Below are 6,332 nucleotides of genomic sequence, written 5' to 3'. Positions count from 1 at the left end.
TTTTCCCCTATAGCAGCCCTCACGGTGCTGTGGTTTATGCTGGGAGCTGGCAGGGTGTTGGCAGCACCCTGGTGTGGTGGCTGCTGCTGAGCAGGGCTTACACAGCACCAAGGCTCTTTCCGACATTTCCCCCCCACAGTGGGACGGGGTGGGCAACATCTTGGGAGGGGACACAGCCAGGACAGCTGACCCCAACTGACCCAAGGGATATTCCAGACCATGTGACCTCTGCTCGGTATAAAGCTGGGAGAAAGGAGGAAGGGGGTGGGGTCACAAGGGAGAGCTGAGCACGCACACGACCAATGGGATCAAGCAATGCCCGTTTATTGTAACTAAGAAAGCCCTTTCATAATGTTCTCCCGCACATGTGAGTAACATGCAGTACAAGTCCTCAAGATTGGACAGTTAACTTAGCCCGTGCTTTAAACCTTCTTATGACTGGATAAAAAGTGCCCCATCAGCCTTGCCAGGCTGCCTGCCCTGTGGAACTTCCTCTTCTGTCCCAACCCCTGCCGGGGGTTGTCTCGTCGAGTTTCTCCCCCCTCATTCAGGGTCACATCCTTATCGCATTCTTGCTCGGCTGAGGCTCTTATCAGTCTTGTTCTCACACAGGATTGCTCACATGGCCATTCTCTCGCAGAAAGTCCTCTTCAATCCCAACATGGTCACCCTTGGTCCTCTGAGGCAACCACTACGCGTATGGGAGCCCTGCTTCCTGAGAAGGCCCCACATCGCTTGTCCATGGGAAGTAGAGAATAAATCTGTTTGCTTTTTTGCTTCCACGTGCGGACCTTTGCTTTGCTTATATGAAAACTGCTTTTGTTTTACCCACAAGGGTTGGTCTGTCTTGTTTTCTTTCCCCTCTTTGACCTGTTGAGAAAACAAGGGGAAAGGGGGGGAAGTGATAGAGCGACTTGGGGGATACCTGGCATTTACCCAAAGTCAAACCACCACTGCGCCCCCGTGGCGCCCTGGAGGACATCGGCAAGCACGCCCCTGAGCCGAAGATACGGGCCGAACCCCAGAGGGCGATGGCGGAGGGGATCCGCGGAGGGGGGCCAAGCACCAGCCGCTTCACCTTCCTGGAGAATGCAGGCGCCCAGGAAGGAGCAGGGCGCAGGGGGCCGCCGCTACCAGTGCTACAGCCCCAGCCCGATCCCTCTCGGTTGGAGCCTCCGCCTCTAAGCGCCGTGGAAACACCTGGATGTGCCGTGCGAGAGGTCAAGCTGGGTCGGGCTCTTTCTGATGTTTTGCTTGATGGGGAATATGTAGATAAGGAAGATGTAGACACAGAAGTTAATACTAAAATGGACTTGTGCGTCGACTCCTTGAAGGACATCTACAAGTATCTGGGAGAACTTGAGAAAAATCAACCTATGAGACCCAAATACCTGGCTGGTCAGGGAACTGATGGGAACATGCGTGCCTCACTAGTAGACTGGCTTGTGCAAATACAGATGAAGTGCATGCTCCTTCGGGAAACCTTGTACATGACAGCTGCTGTCACTGACCGATTCCTGCAGGACAATGATGTTGCCAAGAAAACACTGCAACTGGTTGGTGTCTCAGCTATGTTAATTGCTAGCAAATACGAAGAGGTTTATCCCATGAGTACTGGAGACTTTATGTGTATAACTGGTGGCACTTACACAAAGTTCCAAGTCCACCATATGGAGAGGAAGATGCTGAGAGCCCTGGACTTTTGCCTGGGTCATCCCTTCCCTCCACCCTTCCTAAGGAGGATTGCAAACATTGCAAAGGTGAAATCCAGAGAGTATTCTCTGGCCGAGTACCTGATGGAGTTGTGCATTACGGACAATGATAAGGTTCACTTCCCTTCATCCAAGACCGCAGCGGCTGCTGCCTGTTTGACTCTGAAACTCCTTAAGGGATGCGAGTGGAGACCAACTCTGCAGCACCACACGTCTTACACTGAGAGCGACCTTCTCCCAGTTATGCAGCACATGGCGAAGAACTGTGAATTAGAATTACTGTGAATGAGGGCAGCACCCATTATTCAGCAATCAAGAATAAATATGCCATGAGCACAAATGGCAAGATAAGCACTGCCGAAGAGCTGAATTCTTCCATTATCTGGGATCTAGCTCTACCTGTAATTAAATATTGATAACTGCTATCTGAACTCACGCAGGACCTTGGCACTGTGTGGAACTGCGTGTATAATGTATACTGTTTCTGTGTTTTGGGCTTTGGATAAAACATTTCTACCTTTCAAAGTCTCCACCCCTTATTCCATACCATTTACGTCATGCCCAGGTCCCACATAATATTCATTTATCCATTCCATAAGCTTTCTTCACTCCTCCAGATGTTCAGCAACTTGGCTCCCATCTGTCAAGGTGGATGTTCAGGACAGAAGTATGTTTGACTGTTGGACTCCAGCACCGGCTGGGTTTGGGTCGTCATTGCACGTATCTGGTTCACTCTTCATCGTTCCTACTTCCTCCATCACTTCCTGCAACATACAACTCACCCCACAGATTACTTTCCCCCAAGGTTAAATGTCCTTGAGGCACACACTGAGTAGCCCCATCCTCCTGCATTACCCACCAAGTACACCCAGCTCCCTGAGCAAAGACAATCCCACGAGTGGGTGTGCCTTTTCCCAAGGGAGGAGCAATCCACACTGCCTTCCCCAGCCACCTCCCTGTGTGTGCTACAGGGACCTTATCTCCTCCCACAGGATGAAGGGGGTTTGTTTGGGCAGGCCCAGGACGGTTAACAGATCCTCTGGTGTTAATTAGCCAAGTGGCTTCTGCTAAATTTATATCCCAATGCTTCCATCCCCCATTGTCCAATGCTCCCAACTGAGTCTTCAACAGTCCATTGTATCTTTCAATCTTTCCAGACACTTGTGGGTAATAAGGGATGTGATACACCCACTCAATGCCATGTTTCTTTGCCCAGGAGTTTATAAGATTATTTCGAAAATGGGTCCCGTTGTCCAGTTCAATTCTTTCAGGAGTACCATGTGGCCATAGAATTTGCCTTCCAAGACCTAAGATGGCATTTCGGGCAGTGCCATGATTTACAGGGTACGTTTCAAGCCAACCCGTAGTTGCTTCTACCATGGTGAGTCTGTAGCGCTTGCCTTGGCGTGTTCGTGGCAGCGGTCCAATAGAGTCAATCTGCCAGGCCTCACCGTATTGAAAACTCAGCCATCGCCCTCTGTCCCAGGGAGACTTTACTCGTGTGGCTCGCTTGATTGCAGCACGTGTTTCACATTCGTGAGTGACCTGTGAGATGGCCTCCATGGTCAGGTCCACCCCTCGATCACAAGCCCATCTGTACGTTGCATCTCTGCCAAGATGCCCTGATGTTTCATGGGCCCATCGAGCTACAAACAGCTCACCCTTACGCTCCCAGTCCAGGTCCAGCTGAGCTACTTCAATTTTGGCAGCTTTGTCTGCTTGATCATTGTTTTGATGTTCTTCGGTGGCACGCCTTTTGGGCACATGAGCATCTACATGACGCACCTTTAGAGCCCCGTTTTCCACTCGGGCAGCGATGTCCTGCCACAATGCAGCAGCCCAGATGGGTTTACCTCTGCCCTGCCAATTGGTCTTCTTCCACCTCCTGTAGCCACCCCCACAGGGCGTTAGCCACCATCCAGGAGTCCGTGTAGAGATATAGTACTGGCCACTGTTCTCGTTCAGCAATCTTTAGGGCTAGTTGGATCGCTTTTACTTCTGCAAACTGACTTGACTCTCCTTCTCCTTCAGTGGCCTCAACGGCTTGTCTTGTGGGACTCCACACAGCAGCTTTCCACTTCCGATGGTTTCCTGTCGTGTGGTAGGATCCATCAGTAAAGAGAGCATAACGCCTCTCATCTTCTGGTAACTCGTTATATGGCGGTGCCTCTTGGGCACGAGCCACCTCCTCAGGCAACGCTCCAAAAGCTCTACCTTCTGGCCAGTCCATGATCTCTTCCAGGATCCCTGGAGGGTTGGGTTTCCCCAGTCAAGCCCGTTGAGTGATTAACGCGACCCATTTATCCAGGTAGCACTGGTTGCATGGTGTGTGGAAGGGATGTTTCCTTTGAACATCCAATGTAATACAGGCAACCGTGGTGCCAAGAGGAGCTGTGCTTCTGTACCAACAACCTCCACGTGAAAGCAAACTGTGGCCTGCACTCTTCTGCCAAAGGAACTGAAAAGAATGCATTGGCAATGTCAATTGTGGCGTACCACTTGGCTGCCTTTGACTCCAGTTCATACTGGAGCTCTAACATATCAGGTACAGCAGCACTCAGTGGTGGCGTCACTTCCTTCAGGCCATGATAGTCTACTGTTAACCTCCACCCTCCATCAGACTTTTGCACCGGCCATGTTGGGCTATTAAAAGATGAATGTGTCTTACTGATGACACCTTGGCTCTCCAGTTGACGAATCAGTTCTCAGATGGGAGCCAGAGAGTCTCGGTTTGTACGATACTGCCATCGGTGCACGGCCCTCGTAGCAATTGGCACCTGTTGTTCTTCAACTTGCAACAGTCCCACAACAAAAGGATCTTCTGAGAGGCCAGGCAGATTAGACAACTGTTTGACCTTCTCTGTGTTCACACTGGCCACACCAAAAGCCCATCGGTATCCCTTTGGGTCTTTGAAGTATCCCCTCTTGAGATACAAGGGGCTTCTGGGCCAGTTACAATGGGATGTTTTTCCCACTTGTCCCCAGTCAAGCTAACCTCGGCCTCCAGTACTGACAGTTCTTGACATCCCCATCACTCCTGAGATCCAGATAGGTTCTGCCCCTTTATAACTTGACAGCATTAGTGTACACTGTGCCCCGGTGCCGATTAAAGCCTGGTACTACTGTGGATTTGATGGGCCAGGCCATCGAATCCACACTGTCCAATACACCCCATCATCCCTTTCCTCCTCCTGGCTGGAGGCAGGGGCCCTCTATTCCTGTTCTTGGTTGGAGTATTCACTGTCTGACTCTTGCCGTGCCAGGCCGGAGGTTCCTTCATCAGGGTCAAGGAAAATCATCTCAGTCTTCCTGTATCTGGGAGATCGCTGGTTACTTTCTTGTGGTTCTACACCAGCTACATTAACAACCTTCTTGGATGCCGCCTTCTTGGCAGGGGTCTTTCCTTGCAATTCACGTACACGAGCTTCCAATTTAAAGGTGGGTTGACCATCCCACTTCCTCATGTCCTCCCCCTGGTCACGCAGGAAGAACCAGAGTTCGCCACGTGTCGTGCGCCTTGGCTTCCCTTTCCCCCTGACTGGGGCAGAAGAGAAATGATTTCTTGGGGAGCTCCTAACATCCAGGGCACTCGCCCGTAGAGATGAGGAGGTACCAAGACTCTCTTCAAAGTTCTGAAGCCAGGAAGAAACTGCCTCCACAGTTGGCGTACATCTTAGTCCTTCTCCCGCATCCATTTCTGGGTAGTGCATCGCGGCCAAGCCGGCAGAATACAAGGATGGCGCACCTTTAATCACCTTCCTCCACATGGCCCGTGTGCATGGGACATCCTCTGGATTTTTAGGGGCTTCATCATTACCTGGATCACCATAGATGACTTCCATCACTGCTAATTCTCTCAGGTACTGGACACCTTCATCTGCAGTAGCCCACTTCCCTGGGGTGTGGTCCATAAGATCTTCCTTGAAAGGATACCTTGCTTTAACACTTGAAAGGAGCCGTCTCCACAGACTGCAAATTGCTGTCTCTTTCCCAATTCCCCTTTCAATTCCTCGATTGCTAGCAAGGGAACCCAGCTGTTGGGCTTCCTTACCTTCCAGCTGTTGAGCATCTGCCCCATTATCCCAGCATTGCAGCAGCCAGGCAGCGATCCGCTCACCCGGCTGGCGGCAATAGTCTTTCCGCAGATCTCGCAGTTCTGGTGACGTCAGGGACCAGGTAGTTTCCGCCTCCTGTTTCAGTTCTGTTATTCCCTCTTCCGATTCCTTTGCTGAAGGACCAGCTGCTTCCTCTTCTTTCTCCTCCCTTATTAATCGAGGGTATGGGCCTGTTGTTCTCCTTGTCCATTGTTTCTTTTTTACTACTGGGGCAATCTCTGTTGCTGTTGTTATTGTTTGAGTTCCCATGTCAACCACAGCCCTTTGAGAGTGCTGAACTGCAGCTCGGTAAGCACAGGCCAGGCCCCAGTACAGCGCTAGAAGTTGCTGATTTTCACTGGGATAGGCAAGGCAGCCTTCTGTCAGGTGGTGTGTCAATTTTGTGGGGTTGCTTGCCTGTTCAGGGGTGAGATCCCAGGCTACAGGAGGTGATAACCGTCCTAGGAATCTGCCCAACTCCTTCCACTCTCCCTGCCACCCAGGAACAGGCCGCCTCAGGGCACAT

At 51.2% G+C, this 6,332-nt stretch overlaps 1 pseudogene; it reads left to right on the top strand.

Moving 5' to 3' along the window:
• Positions 1 to 818: 818 nt before the first annotated feature.
• LOC141973856 (G2/mitotic-specific cyclin-B1 pseudogene) lies at positions 819 to 2,129 on the top strand (annotated as a pseudogene).
• The last annotated feature ends 4,203 nt before the right edge of the window (positions 2,130 to 6,332 follow it).

Source organism: Athene noctua, chromosome Z (assembly GCF_965140245.1).
Source record: "Athene noctua chromosome Z, bAthNoc1.hap1.1, whole genome shotgun sequence".
NCBI lineage: Eukaryota > Metazoa > Chordata > Aves > Strigiformes > Strigidae > Athene > Athene noctua.
The sequence above is the reverse complement of the archived record's forward strand: the minus strand, read 5'-3'. Positions and strand labels throughout refer to the sequence as shown.